This window comes from Neoarius graeffei, chromosome 12 (assembly GCF_027579695.1).
Source record: "Neoarius graeffei isolate fNeoGra1 chromosome 12, fNeoGra1.pri, whole genome shotgun sequence".
Classification (NCBI taxonomy): Eukaryota; Metazoa; Chordata; class Actinopteri; order Siluriformes; family Ariidae; genus Neoarius; species Neoarius graeffei.
Window position 1 is genome coordinate 64,760,111 of NC_083580.1, and position 16,571 is coordinate 64,776,681.

Genomic DNA, 16,571 nt, shown 5'->3' on the forward strand with positions numbered 1-16,571 from the left:
AAAGGCAGGGTACACCTAGTCTGGCTAACGCGACTTCAAAGCTCTGCGAGCATTTGGTCTGGCAAAGATATTAAGCCCAACCGTTTCCCAAAGTGCGTGGTTGACCTGCCTCCCTGAAATGCCTCAGTCTGCTACTGGTCGAAGCCAGAAAAGGCTGTGACGAAGCTTAAACCAATCACATCACTCTTTCCTCTGACGTATGTGACGCGACGGGGCTAACTGGTAGATTAAACTCTTACCGAAGCCGGTCGGGAGCAAGGCGAAAACGTCCTTCCTTTCAATAAATACCTCCAGGGCTGCTCTTTGCTCCGTTTTCAATGAGAACTTGCTCCATGTTCGTAATGTTTTTAGTGAATGAAGCGCTTCCGGCATAGATTCTGTAAACAATCTATGGCTTCCGATCGCAGTTCTACTACGTCAGTGCCTTGAACACGCCTCTACCCAGGGCCGTTGGAGATGCTCAAAGTTGATTGGCTCCCGATTTTTCGGGAGCTTGGAAGAGCTGTAGATAGCTTGCTTGGCCAGACTAAGCTCGCAACAGGCCCTCGTGTTGCGTCACGCTTAGGATGGGCGGGCCCAGGCTAGGGTACACCCTAGACAAGTCATCACACACACAACCATTCACACCTACAGTCAATTTAGAGTCACCAGTTAGCCTAACCTACATGTCTTTGGGGGAAACTGAAGCACACAGAGGAAACCCACGCAGACACCATGCAAACTCTACACAGAAAGGCCCTCACCAGCCACAGAGCTCAAACCCAGACCTTCTTGCTGTGAGGCAACAGCGCTAACCACTACACCACCAAGAGTGTCAAGAGTGTCATGTTTTTCAAATATCTGCAGTGCAATATGGCTGTATAAGAAGGAAGTGGAATTTATTTTAGTTATTTTTGCATAACTTTATTGCCTTACCTTGCCTTATTCCTCTTCACTCCGGGCGGAGCATAGGGCTTCTACTATATGCCTCCAGACAACACGATCTTGGCTTTTCCTCTTGGCTTCGTTCCAGGTGATGTTGATTTTCTGGAGTTCATCTCTGGTGGTTCTTCGCCATGAGTCTTTGGGCCTTCCTCGGTGTCTTGCGCCTTGGGGGTTCCAGTCAAGTGCATGTCTTGTGATGTTCAACTCTGGCTTTCTCAGTGTGTGTCCAATCCATTTCCACTTTCTTTTTTTGATGGTTATTTCCAGTTCTTCCTGTTCGGTTCGTCTCCACAGCTCTTTGTTGGTAATTGTATTTGGCCACCAGATGCCACATAGATGTCTTAGCTTTTTGTTGATGAATGGTTGTAGTTTAGCCAAGATACTCTTGTTTATTTTCCATGTTTCACATCCATACAAAAGGACAGTTTTTACACTGGAATTAAAAATCCTTAGTTTGGTCTTCAAGGAAATGGCTCTAGATCTCCAAACTTTGCTTAGAGTGGAAAACATTTGTTGTGCGTTTCCTTTTCGGGTCATCACATCTTCTTCTGTTCCTCCAGATTCTGAAACTATACTGCCAAGGTAACGGAACTGTTTTACTCTATCAATGGTTTCTTCTACACATTTGATCTCATTGGTATTTGCAGGGGTCTTGACTCTCATTTCCTTTGTTTTGTCCACATTTATATTGCATTTCTCTTCAAGGTGTTTACTTTCTGTCTCATGTGCATTATTTTGTGGCTTAACAAGCACAGGTCGTCTGCAAATTCTCTGTCTTCTAACTGTCTGGTTAGTGTCCACTGGATTCCTGTCTTCTCTCTTCCATAGGACTCGCGTGTTACCCAGTCCAGCAGGACGAGAAACAGTAGAGGGCTTAGCAGGCAGCCTTGTTTTACTCCCGTTTTTATTTCAAATCCTTGTGTTGTTGTTTCGTCATGTATAACACTGGCTTCAAAACCATCATACATCACTTTGATCATCCTGACCATTTTGTCTGGCACTCCATAATGTCTCAGAAGATGCCAGAGTGTGGCCTGGTCCACTGAATCAAAGGCTTTTTCAAAATCCACAAAGGTCATGTAGAGTCCGGAATTCCACTCAAGAGACTGTTCAATTATTATTCTCAGTGTGGCTATTTGGTCACAGCATGATCTTTCAGCTCGAAAGCCTGCTTGCTCATCCCTTAGCTTTAGGTCTAGTTTTTCTTCAGTCTTTCTAGGATTACTCTTGTCATGACTTTGCTTGCGATAACTAGTAACATGATTCCTCTCCAGTTTTTACAGTGGCTAAGGTCACCCTTTTTAGGAAGCTTTGCCAGCAGTCCTTTGTTCCACTCTTTGGGAATTGATTCTGTATCCCAAATTTTGAGTAGAAGAGCATAACTTTATTAGATTAGATAGAACTTTATTGATCCCTTTGTTTTATCTAATCTAATCTAATAAAGTTATGCAAAAATAACTAAAATAAATTCCACTTCCTTCTTATACAGCCATATTGCACTGTAGAAGAAAGTGGAATTTATTTTAGTTATTTTTGCATAACTTTATTATACATTGCATGTTAGAAATGCATTGTAGATTTGGCTTGGGTTTTTGCTTGAAGCCAAAGGAGTTTAGCTGCAAGCCCCAAAGTTACCTTACAGTAGTATAAAACATATGGCATAATATGTGCAGTTATGGATGATGTTGTGGTGTGAAATCTCATCTCATCTCATCATCTCTAGCCGCTTTATCCTGTTCTACAGGGTCGCAGGCAAGCTGGGGCCTATCCCAGCTGACTACGGGCGAAAGGCGGGGGTAATTAAGCAATTACCATTTTTATTAATTAAAGCAAGCCTCATGATGGATTGATGACCTGTCCAGGGTGTACCCTGCCTTTCACTCAAATTTAGCTGGGATTGGCTCCAGGTCCCCCAAGATAGCTCATTAGATAAGTGGTACAGAAAATAAAGCATGGCATGCCAAACCTTTTATTCACGTTTTATTTGGCTGCAAAGGAAAGAAAACATAAAGCATGTTTTGTTCAAAGCTTCCATTTATGACATGTAGATTAAGAAAAAGTTCAAGATGGGTAGCAGTCATGTGCTTTCAAAAAAAAAAAAACCCAACAAACTGGATTCTGGGAAGGGTGATCTGGCCCCTTTAATGAAACAAAATTTGCTGGACTTTTTTCTGATTGATATGATTGGACATGGTCCTCCAGAATCTGTAATCAGAACTGTGTCCATAGCAAGTCTGTTATTCATAGCAGCAGTCTGCCATTCAAAAATAACAGACCACAGAATGCCATAATTGACCAATCAAAATTGAGTATTCAACAAAGCCGTGTCATAATAAGATTGTTTAATGTTGTGGAATGTCCAAGAGACAAGTTAGTTATCAAATTTAAGACATTGGTGCTAGTAGTCAGGCAGTCAAGGGGTTGGGTCTAGCATACTTCCAGAGTCTGATCCGCCTCTACATGCCAACCAGATTGCTACTGGTTGCCTGACCCCTCCTCCTCTCCACTCTTGCCCAGTCTGCTCAAGGCAGTCTGTCCTGGCTCCCCATTGGTGGAATGGCCTTCCCACTGGGGTCAGAACTGCCAACTCCCTGACCACCTTCAAGACCCACCTCTTCAGGCTGCACCTCTCCCCTGCACACCGTGTAATCGCATAGCGGTCTTGACCAACCCTTTCTGTCCACTGTCTTGCCTGGTCATGATGACTCAGTGTTAGCCGTTGGGGTTTTATTTTTCTCTATTTAGTTGTACTTTGTCAGCTCATTTGTACAGTTGAATTGTTTTCCTTAGCTGTTTGCTGATTGTTGTTATCTTTCTTGTCTAGAAGTTCAGAACATCTTGTGCCTGACTTTTGCACTTGTACGTCGCTCTGGATAAGAGCGTCTGCTCAATGCCTTATGTTATGTTATATCCACTATAATCAGTCAACTAACTCTCTCTCTCTCTCTCTCATGGGAAAACTTTGCGAAGGACCATGACAGCTGTGACCATTACAACTGAGATTCCTTCTGTGTTGTAATAAAAAGTACGTGTAATTGTACCATAGTAGAAATAAGTTATAGACAGTGATATAAAAGGCACACTTAATCATGCTTAAATCTTAAAATCCCGGAAACTTTCAAAGAATTAGTATAAATAGGGAATAGTACGGCTATCCAGATAGCCAAGATCCATCCCCAGATAAGCATAATCTAATTATAACTACTCTTTGTAACTTACAAGAGTCATCACGGTGAAGGACTGTATTTCAGCTACGTATTGTGTGCCGTTTCTCAGCTGGTTCCATAGTGTAGCGGTTATCACGTCTGCTTTACACGCAGAAGGTCCTGGGTTCGAGCCCCAGTGGAACCAAAACTTTTTTTAAACCTGTAAAATATATAATTAGAAAACAAAATACAATATTTCGAGAAATATTATCAATGCTATTTTACAGTGTACTATATGGAGACCATTTTCAGTTCCAGTACTGAAAATGAAAGAACACAGACTCTGATTTCTTAGGAATATAAATAAGCGCGCTTTTTTTTTTTTGAAAAACAAAACAAACCAAAAGAAAAAACTAGTAGACTGGAAATACTTCGAAGGCAAAAATATAGTTCAAACTTTTAAATAGAGAAAATGCTAGCTGGAATACTAATAACCAGCTTATTTTAGGTAATTTATTCTATCATAATATATACAAGGTATTTATTAATATATCGTAATAAAATTTGTTTTCCGAAGATTCCCATAACAACGAATTTTTGATGGCTTTGCAAAATTCTCAGAGAGTCAGAGAGAGCCATGCAAAAATTGTGGAGATGCCGGGGATTGAACCCGGGACCTCATACATGCGAAGCATGCGCTCTACCACTGAGCTACATCCCCACGTGACATAAGCAAGTCAGGGAAGTGCCCTTTAGTGAGTGCAGAACTGATGAACAAGACTCGTACCGCCATAAATGAAATGCTTATTTTGACTTTACATAAATCCACCACAATGGATTTGAAATGTCAAAATGTGACTGAAGTATAGACTTTCAGCTTTAATTCAAGCGGTTTAACAAAAAAAAAAAAAATATTGCACGCACTAACCATTAAGGAATTACATCTATTTTATGCATAGTCCCTCCATTTTCATAGACTCAAAAGTAATTGGCCAATCTAACATGATTATGGACTTTTCTCCCTTGTGTTGTTAGAAAAGAAAAGTGACTCCCTGAAGGCCAACAGAAGAGAACATGAGTTGTTTCACCCCATATAGTGGTGCTTGAAAGTTTGTGAACCCTGTAGAATTTTCTATATTTCTGCATAAGTATGACCTAGAACATCATCAGATTTTCACACAAGTCCTAAAAGTAGCTCAAGAGAACCCAGTTAAACAAATGAGACAATAATATTATACTTGGTAATTTATTTATTGAGGAAAATGATCCAATATTACATATCAGGTTGCTTTCAGTATCTGGTGTGACCCCCTTGTGCAGCAATAACTGCAACTAAACGTTTCTGGTAACTGTTGATCAGTCCTGCACACCGGCTTGGAGGAATTTTAGCCCGTTCCTCCGTACAGAACAGCTTCAACTCTGGGATGTTGGTGGGTTTCCTCAGATGAACTGCTCACTTCTGATCCTTCCGCAACATTTCGATTGGATTAAGGTCAGGACTTTGACTTGGCCATTCCAAAACATTAACTTTATTCTTCTTTAACCATTCTTTGGTAGAACGACTTGTGTGCTTAGGGTCATTGTCTTGCTGCATGACCCACCTTCTCTTCAGATTCAGTTCATGGACAGATGTCCTGACATTTTCCTTTAGAATTCACTGGTATAATTCAGAATTCATTGTTCCATCAGTGATGGCAAGCCGTCCTGGCCCAGATGCAGCAAACCAGGCCCAAACCATGATACTACCACCACCATGTTTCACAGATGGGATAAGGTTCTTATGCTGGAATGCAGTGTTTTCCTTTTTCCAAACATAATGCTTCTCATTTAAACTAAAAAGTTCTATTTTGGTCTCATCTGTCCACAAAACATTTTTCCAATAGCTTTCTGGCTTGTCCACATTTTCATTTCATCTCATCTCATTATCTCTAGCCGCTTTATCCTTCTACAGGGTCGCAGGCAAGCTGGAGCCTATCCCAGCTGACTACGGGCGAAAGGCGGGGTACACCCTGGACAAGTCGCCAGGTCATCACAGGGCTGACACATAGACACAGACAACCATTCACACCTACGGTCAATTTAGAGTCACCAGTTAACCTAACCTGCATGTCTTTGGACTGTGGGGGAAACCGGAGCACCCGGAGGAAACCCACGCGGACACGGGGAGAACATGCAAACTCCACACAGAAAGGCCCTCGCCAGCCACGGGGCTCAAACCCGGACCTTCTTGCTGTGAGGCGACAGCACTAACCACTACACCACCGTGCCGCCCATTTTCATTTCATTTCATTTATTTGTTTATTTAGACGGGACAATGCATATTAAATGAACACTGCATACATGAGATATGCCGTGTAAATACACCGGAATTAGCAAAAATGCTAAATTCCATCCGTAGTCCCCAAACAAGAAACATAAAATACTTAACAATACAAATTTATTTAAAAAAAATCACAAAATCACAATAGACCAATAAATAAAAAAGCCAAAACCATATAAATGTGTACAATGTACAATCATGCACACACACACACATATATATATATGTGTATACATGACTGCACATATATTGGTTATATAAACATATGAACAAACTCCCCTGTGCGTGCAACATACAGTTACACGCACAAGAGAGATCCCAGAATGAACATGATTACAGATGCTCACAGGTTTGTTTGTCTAAGATCCAATCTGTAAGTTGTACTTTAAAAGTCCCAAAAGACGGACACTCTCTGATATTGATGGGTAGCTTATTCCATTCCAAACATCCCTGAACTGATAACACATTTTGGGCAAATGTTGTGCGTGTAAATTGCACCTCACACTCCCCTCTTATGACAACTCTGGTCCCCATGCTTCTATCTGGCTGTTTTTTTATGAACTCTTCCAGGGGAGGCGGGTACAATCTGTGTAGGGATTTATAGATCACACATACGTGTTTAAAAAGCTTAAAATTGTCAAAGCTAAAAAAGTTATATTTTTCCAGGATGTTGCAATAATGGTATGAATATTTTCTTTTATCAAATACCTTTAGGATACCTTTAGGGCTCTCTTGTAAAGATGTTCAATTGGTCTGAGAGTCGTGACACCTGTGAAGGACCAATTTGAGAAGTAGTTGATGTGAGACAAGATCATACAATGCAGGTACGCCTTGATGGCACCGGTTGTTAAGAAAGGTCTAATTTGTTTAAAATTCTGCAGATTAAACTTGATGGTATTTGAGACCTTCTTGATGTGAGTTTTAAATGTTAGGGTTGGGTCCAATGTCACCCCGAGGTACTTAAACTGTTTTACTAGTTCAAGCTCCTCACTCCTTAAAAACACATTGGATCTGACTGCTTCTACTGACTTCTTGGAAAAAAACATACACAGGTCATTCTATGAAAATGGTAGCTTTTTGAACAGCAATTTCGTGTTTCATTTGTATACTTTTTTTAACAACTAAAACATGGTCACATAACAGTTAACCACTTACCATTCTAAATCAACATAAATTACAGCTTAATGTATTTTAATATTTTTACTACATTATATTAAAAAATGCTTGCTCTGCCTTTTTGTCACTGGTGTTACCTATGTTTTAGATGATAATTCAGGCTTCCTGGGATGTAACTGGACTATTTAATTTGCATATATAATCAAAGAAAGAAAAGGTTAATGTTGGGGTTCAACCCAGTCAGAGACCCCGATTCCTTCGTGGGCCCCCTCGGATCCGGGACGAATGAACAGGACGATAGAAACAGACAGGGGAACCAGAGAGTTCACATGCCAGTTTATTCGCACAGTCACTTCGTCGAAATGAAAACATTCTTGGAAACATCTTATAGTATCTCTGTGTTTATGTTTTGTCTTCATTTGTGTGTGTGTGTGTGTAATGGGTGTGCGTCTATGTAGAAGTGTGTAATGATCTTGAATCAGTCATAATATAATAACATATTTCTGATCATAGTAAGGTACAGATAGATATCAGAGTCTCGGCTTATGGTCAATATTATGGTTAATATTCATTACATAGAGCATGGAATGTCTAAACACAGATAATGTCTAGTCTACGGAGTCTATTCAGAGAAGGTCAAAGACACTAGTTTGCACAGAAAGGATCTTAATAATTAACATAATTTCTTAACACATGAATGTGTGTTAAGTCAGTAAATTACATCTTGATTTCATCAACATAAGCAAAATAACAAATAACAATATGTCTTTAATAATGCTAAAACAAAGAATGTTATAAGAAAATAAACATAAAAATAAGAACAACTTAAACATAAGAACAATGAGAATATGTCTGAAAGAGAGAGAACAATTAAACAACTAACAGGATTAAACTCATAACTAAATTAGGTTAATGCTTTTAAACTAAAAACCCTTAGAATCATAAGATCTTAACTATAATTATAATGTCATTATGAAACTAATCTAAAACTATAAAACTAACATTAATCACGGAATGCATTCATTAATTACGGGATCCAAATCACTACCATAGTATATTTCAAGCTTTTAAGAAGCTATAAACCTAAGTTTCAACTAAATGAATTAACATAAACATGAACCTTAATTCTACCATTTCAGAGTGTGTGTGGGTCGATCTGACACCAAAACAGACCTTGGTGAATCTTTCAGACACCTCTCTGATCAAAATACACATTCATATCAAAAAATAAACAAAATGTTCCCAAACAATGTCCAGCCGAGACATAAGGTCGTTTCAACTAATATAATTTTGTCACAGAATAATTTGCTGAATTCTTGGCCAAGAATTAATACTTAACTAAACTTACATATAACCTACATATATCTTGATTTAACCTACATATAATAAAATTTAACCTAACAGTTAATGACATTATGAAGACATTTTTTAAAATGAGTAACAATTTAGTGTAAATATACTATGTGTACAGTATTATAATGTGATGTTTTTCAATTTGTCGTTCACTTTTTAACATAACTTTAGAATTAATTGGCATTGAGTCTTCAAATTTGAAATATCATATCCTTAAAATGTTCACTAATGAATGTTGCAACAGTTAGCTAGATAAAAAAAAACATATTCTTTGGCTGCCCTCTCCCCTCCCTGATGGACATTTACACCTCCCGCTGCCTTAGCAGAGCTAAGAACATTATCAAGGACAGCTCCCACCCTGGCTTTGATCTGTTCGACCTGTTGCCCTCAGGGAGGCGCTACAGGTGCATCAGGACAAAGAAAAACTGATTCAAAAACAGCTTCTTTCCAAAAGCCATAACTGCCCTGAACTTGGATATGCTCTGACTTTATAGTCTATTTATTTTACTATGTGACTCTCCTCGTGCAATAATTTATAATGTGCAGTACTTTATAAGGGACTCTCTCTGTGCACTACTTTTATAATGTGCAATACCTCACTCCATAATGTGAAACACAACACATTCACCTCACCTCAGGACTGTGCACCTTACATACAGCACATGCACCTCAGGACTGTGCACCTTACACACAGCACATACACCTCAGGACTGTGCACCTTACACACAGCACATACACCTCAGGACTGTGCACCTACCTTACCTTGCAATACTTCATAAATGTGTAATATTTTATTTTATAATGTGAATCTCTCATGCAATAATTTATATGTGCAATGAGCAACACCTCACTCCATAATGTGTAACACAACACATACACCTCAGGACTGTGCACCTTACCCCTCCCCCCCCCACACACACACACTTCCCCCCCCCTTCCCCCCCCCTTCCCCCCCCCCCCCCCTTCCTCTCTCTCTCACTCTACACGCTGTTTTGCACTGTTATTGGAGATGCTTTAATCTCATTGTACATGTGCATAGTGACAATAAAGGCATTCTATATTCAAATAAACTGGGCAACTCTGATTACAGAATACCAATATGCCATACAGTAACACCATTGATGCACTGTAACACAAGTGACACAATGTGAAGGAAATGGCACAACAGAAGACGCTTTAAACAGATGTTATCAATTTATTAGTATTTCATCTCAAATAGTTTCACATTTAATGACTTGTTTTATTCAAATGTAGGCTGGGATGAAGCCTAAAAATATGTATTTGAAAACACATTATGGACACATAAAATTCATTCGTTCTTAGGAACCTAGGAATGAGTATGAAAGAGATGGCTGACTGAACAACTCATTCAAAAAAAACCAAATTGTTGGAACAGGGGTAGCACCCAATGACGATGCACCCATAGTGAACGTATAAAATAGAACATTTGTGGTGTGTGAGTATTTGTATGTGTGGCTTCAAGGCTTTGTATGAAAAACCAATGCTCTGCTCACACAACTTTCTGAATTTATATTTCCTGATTAGCTTCCCTGACAGTATATTTACAAATGCCTTTCTGTCTTTGTTGGCTTTGGCTGCTTTGTACTTTGCTCTTAGCTCCCCCAAGAGAGCATAGTGGAAGATGAGAGTTTTTCTAGGACTGCCTTGTAGTGTACTTTTTGCCTTCTTTCTTGGGCTGTCAATGTCTCGATCTTTACCCTGCAAACGGTGCCAACATTTTTTGTATTTGTCGTGTAGTCTTTTGTGCTTTTTCAACTTTTCTTGCAACTCCTGACATTTCCTTCGCCATTTCTGTCCTTCTCACCCTTGGATTTGTTGTCTGTAACACAGAAAGATGGAATACAATGTAATTATACTTCTAGTATAGCCTGTGACGCTTGTTGAAACAACAATACATTCTGTACCATGTGACAAATATTGTGTAGACCTTTGTTTGTTTGGTAGGTGTGTGGGTGTGTATGTGTGTGTGTGTGTGTACGTGTGTCAGCTTGCAGTTACGCTGTCTTAATTATGACCTTGAACTTCTGGGTTCACAGTCTGGAGTGGGGGGGTCAACAGAGTTTTTCCTGTTCTGACTTTCTCTCTGTGCTTTGCCTGCCTGACCCGCCATTTCCTCCACTCTTGTCTTTTCTCCCTTTCTGTGAGGTCCTTCACTCTCTCTCTTTTTTGAGTTTTTAAATAATTTAAGTAAGTTTCTTTCTTTTTTTTTTTAAGATAGTCTGCTCTGCGTTCTGGGTCAGCATCCCTGTGCTGTCTGTAGAGTCTTTGCTTTTCAGCAGCACTCAACTTTGCCATATCTATACAAAGGAAAGTCATATGGTTACAATATTGAAACAGCAATGAAATGCTAATAAGTCTGTTTTAAGTAAATGCTGACCCATTTATTTATTTGGGGGAAAGGGATTAGTGGTGCTAATGATCGTCACTGGTGTTACCCATTGGTCACTGGTGTTACTAACTAGGACAGTAACACCAGTGACAGTAACACCAGTGACACATTGGCAGAGAAGATAGCCTATTCAAGATGGTGGACATTACAGGCAAAACCACACTTCTTAACTTATAAATATATCAGCTAATCATACAATTCGATCAATTATTTAAATCAAATTTCCTTTCCCCTTACTATAAACTCTATAACACCAGTAACGCATCTTAAGTCCTCACATGAAATTACTAGTTAATTCTTAAAATTGTCAACATATGAAGAGAAGGTGCTGACTTACCATGTGCTCAAAATGGCCACGCCTCCAATGACCTCTTGATCCAAGAAGATGTTTGCAGGGATACAGCAGTTTTTCAAAATGAAGGTTTTTACAAATAGTAACACCAGTGACATAAAATCAAGGAACAGCTATTTTTTGTAAACTGTTTTAATTATTAATTTATATTTTCAGTTTTTTTAGTATTATACTAAGTAACTATAACACTTTACTTTGTATTATGATCTTTAAAAGAGGAGGAAAAACATTAATTTAAATTCAAAATATGTCACTAAACCATGACTCCTAACCCAAGGGACAAGCCAAATTCATGGCACTAACCATGCTTTTCAAGATATATATATATATATATATATATATATATATATATATATATATATATATATATATATATATATATATATATATCTCATCTCATTATCTGTAGCCGCTTTATCCTTCTAAATGTGTATTATAACTGTCTCATGTATGGTTTAATAACAAGAACACACTTCAATTACAACAAAACATGTATATATTGTGTCATTGTTTAACACTTTTGAGCGTTTTTCCTGGTGAATAGTGCAGGGACAGGAAAGCTACCATTTTCATAGAATGAACCGCACATAGTCTTTTTGGTGTTCATGAACAAACATGAATCAAGTAGCCAGTCTTGAATCCTGGTCAACACAGATGTCAGGACTAATGCAGCCTCTTTGTGGGTTTTACCGTGACATCCAATAACCACATCATCTGCATACATCTGGGAATATACAGTACGACCAGCAATGTTCTTTTTGGAGAGCAGTGGCTTTCTCCTTGCAACACTGCCATGCACACCAATGTTGTTCAGTGTTCTCCTGATGGTGGTCTCATGAACATTAACATTAGCCAATGTGAGAGAGGCCTTCAGTTGCTTAGAAGTTAACCTGGGGTCCTTTGTGACCTCGCCAACTATTGGAGTGATCTTTGTTGGTCAACCACTCCTGAGGAGGGTAACAATGGTCTTGAATTTCCTCCATTTGTACACAATCTGTCTGACTGTGGATTGGTGGAGTCCAAACTCTTTAGAGATGGTTTTGTAACCTTTTCCAGCCTAGTCCGGGAGCCAAAGGCCCAAATTTGGCTGAACCTGGCTTCGTCAGTTAAAGTTTTTTTTTTGCTGTTTGTTGTTGTCCAAGGTCTACTCATTAAGATAAGAGAGGGTGCCCGGTGATATCCCTTGGGCAATTCCGGATATTGGCCCTTTATTGTTGGATGTGCTGCAGTCATAGCCTAAATTCTGACATTTTGACATTCTTCACTTTATGTTCACCAAAGTCTATATATCATACTTATTTTTGTGTTTGTTAACATAATAGGATGAGTTTAAGGCCTGGGGGTGGGGTTCCAGCCATGGTTGGGGGTGTGGCCATGCAATTGGGGGCGGGGCTTATACCAAAAAGCCCTTTATTACTCTATTACTTTGGTTGTTAATGCCAGCCTTAAATTATTAGGCATACACTCCATTGTCATCATTTATCGTCAATTGGAAACATTAATGTGCCATTCCAGCAAGTCGCTATTGAAGCCACTGACTTTGTCTCAGCGTGTTATGGCATTCGAGGCAGTAACAGCATGTCACACACAAGGTTGGTGGTATGGGGGAAAAGAATGGAAAAGGTTATTTATCCTCACCAAACCTGGCTGCTCTTCCACCAGCAACAGAGGCATTTCTTGAAAATGTGAAAAGAGCACATTTTCAAGCAATATTATGGAGAACTCTGGATAATCGTCCACTTGAACTAAATCCTGAGGAATTTGGATGGACTAAAGACACACAGAACAAAGCACTGATCCCAACAAGTGTACCTGGAAATATCAAACTGGCACCGGATTACATTTTGAAGATGATCAGATGTAGCTGCAAGAGTAAAAATCCCTGCAACTCTAAATGCAGTTGTTCTGTCAATAGTGTGTCTTGCACAATTTTTTGTGCTTGCTTTCAAGTAGGATGCTCCAGAGTAGAGATTTAGCACCACAGAATTTCAGAAAAAGGGTTTAGAGGGTTTTTTTTTTCATCTGAACTCTTAGTTCTTTCCTTAAATAGTTTTTGTGTTTTGTGTGTGTGTTTGCATACTGTATGTAATTATTTTACATAATTATTGCTCATTAGTGTGTGTGCGTGTGTATGTGTGTGCGTGTGCATGCATGCATGCACGTACATGCTTTATGTACTGTAGTTCTTGTATCAAAATTGTTAATTTTGCAAATTTATGAAAGGGTCAATTACACGTTTGACTAATTTGAATGACAGTAAAGCGTGAATACTGTACAGCCAATTTGGTTAATTGAAAATCAGTATCTTTTGCTATTCTTGTGTGTGTGTGCGCATGCTGTATATGCCATTTTGCATGCTTGATATATTGCATACTGTAGTTTTACATAGTGGATCACTGGTGTGAGTGTATATGCATGCTGTATATAGTTCTATTGCATGCTGTATATAGTTCTTTTACATAGTGGATCACTGGTGTGAATGTATATGCATGCTGTATATATTTCTATTTCATGCTGTATATACAGTAGTTCTTTTACATAGTGGATCACTGGTGTGAGTGTATGCATGCTGTATATAGTTCTATTGCATGCTGTAGTTCTTTTACATAGTGGATCACTGGTGTGAGTGTATACATGCTGTATATAGTTCTTTTACATAGTGGATCACTGGTGTGAGTGTATACATGCTGTATATAGTTCGTTTACATAGTGGATCATTGGTGTGAGTGTATGCATGCTGTATATAGTTCTTTTACATAGTTATTGGTCATTAGTGTGTGTGTGTGTGTGTGTGTGTGTGTGTGTGTGTGTGTGTGTGTGTGTGTGTGTGTGTGTGTGCATGCTGTATATAGTTCTTTTGCATGCTGTATAGTTCTTACATAGATATTGATCATTATTTTGTATTAACTGTAGAGTTTATGTAATACTTGTATAAAAATCGCTAATTTGGAAAAGTTATGAAAGGGTTAATTAATCCACATTTGATGTATTTGAATGACAAATATAGAGAAAAATGTGAATACCTATCAGATACAGCCAACTTGGTGCATTTAATATCAGTATTTACACTGATATTATTTTTTTTGTATTTTCTTCCATTATTTGGGCATATAGGGCATTAAAGGGTTAATATATTAAATTGCCCAAGGGATATCACCGGGCACCCTCTTAAATCTTGAAGAGCTACCTCAAATCTATAAGATAAAGCAAAAAAAAAAAAACTTTAACCAAAAATTCCGGGTCCGACCCCATGGCTCCCGGACTAGCCTGATGAGCAGCAACAACACTTTTTCTGAGGTCCTCAGAAATCTCCTTTGTTCATGCCATGATACACTTCCACAACCACGTGTTGTGAAGATCAGACTTTGATAGATCCCTGTTCTTTAAATAAAACAGGGTGCCCACTCACACCTGATTGTCATCCCATTGATTGAAAACACCTGACTTTAATTTCACCTTCAAATCAACTGCTAATCCTAGAGGTTCACATACTTTTGCCACTCACAGATATGTAATATTGGATCATTTTCCTCAATAAATAAATGACCAAGTATAATATTTTTGTCTCATTTGTTTAACAAGGTTCTCTTGAGCTACTTTTAGGACTTGTGTGAAAATCTGATAATGTTTTAGGTCATATTTATGCAGAAATATGACCTAAAACATAGACTTGTTTACACAACACCCACACATCATGAGCTTTCGTTCCTTCTCCATACACTTCTCTTCCCATTAATGGTGCAAATTAATCTTGGTTTCATCTGTCCAAAGATTCTAGAACTGGGTAAAGGGTTTTAGATGCTTTCTCGCAAAATCTAATCTCGCCTTTCTGTTCTTGAGTGTTCCTAGTGGTTTGCATCTTGATGTAAACCCTCTGCATTTATATTCATGAACTTCTGTTTCTCTGTCACACATACACGCTCTTTAGCAATGTATATAGTCAAGAATATTCTTGGATATTAATGACAATTCAACGAAAATTTCACTTGCTATCATCACCAGTTCCCACATTGTGTTTTAATCTTATGAGGGAAGTCATGGCGAAGCTTACAGAGAAGTTAAGGCGATGGTCAACGAAATTGATAAAGTGTTGGATTTGCGACAGTAACGACAGTTTTCTTATTAAATAATAACATAATTGCGTCACAGTGTTTGCTATTAAAGCTGTTCATGTCGCTTCAGTATTGCATGCTGCGATGGCCGAGTGGTTAAGGCGTTGGACTTGAAATCCAATGGGGTCTCCCCGCGCAGGTTCGAACCCTGCTCGCAGCGCAGGAATGTATCTCTTTTATTTATACGTTTGAGTTATTAACTATTTCTCTTATCTTATTACAAATGTAGTCGCAGTTTATTATTATATTTGGGTTAATATAGGACAAAATTCCGTGATTATCAGCCTGAAAATGTGCTGTATATATACAGCACAACTACCTTAAAACACATTTGTGCCAATATCAGTTTTAATGTCTCCCCCATTTCATACTTGTGTATTTTATTTTTTACATATACTATTTATTTCATCTTCTATTTGGTTTTAATTAGTAAATAAATAAGTAAGTAAATAGCAGAGGTGGGTGGTAACGCGCTACATTTACTCCGTCACATTTACTTGAGTAACTTTTTGGATGAATTGTACTTTTTTTTCTTTTATTTCTTTTATTTTCTTTATTTTATATTATTCTTTTAACAGGGACAATGCATATTAATAAAAACATTTACATGTAAATACGCAAGATTATAGCCAACGGCTAATTTGCATCTTTAGTCCCTGTGGCAGGTTGATCTTTGGAATAATAATAATAATAATAATAATAATAATAATAATAATAATAATAAAAATAAGGTAAATAATGATAATAATAGTATCCAGGCATTAAAGTGCTTGAGTGCAACTTTTGATCAACAGGTCAATACAGTATACACAAACATATAAATAAGGTCAGGTAAAAA

General features: G+C 38.3%; 3 non-coding genes across 3 annotated transcripts; 2 read left to right on the forward strand and 1 right to left on the reverse strand.

The window, feature by feature from the left end:
• Positions 1-4,202: 4,202 nt before the first annotated feature.
• On the forward strand, positions 4,203-4,275 carry trnav-uac (transfer RNA valine (anticodon UAC)). Its single transcript has one exon. It is a non-coding gene; the product is annotated as a tRNA-Val (tRNA).
• Positions 4,276-4,719: 444 nt separating this feature from the next.
• Positions 4,720-4,791, reverse strand: trnaa-cgc (transfer RNA alanine (anticodon CGC)). The gene has a single exon. It is a non-coding gene; the product is annotated as a tRNA-Ala (tRNA).
• Positions 4,792-15,811: 11,020 nt separating this feature from the next.
• trnas-uga (transfer RNA serine (anticodon UGA)) lies at positions 15,812-15,893 on the forward strand. The gene has a single exon. It is a non-coding gene; the product is annotated as a tRNA-Ser (tRNA).
• The last annotated feature ends 678 nt before the right edge of the window (positions 15,894-16,571 follow it).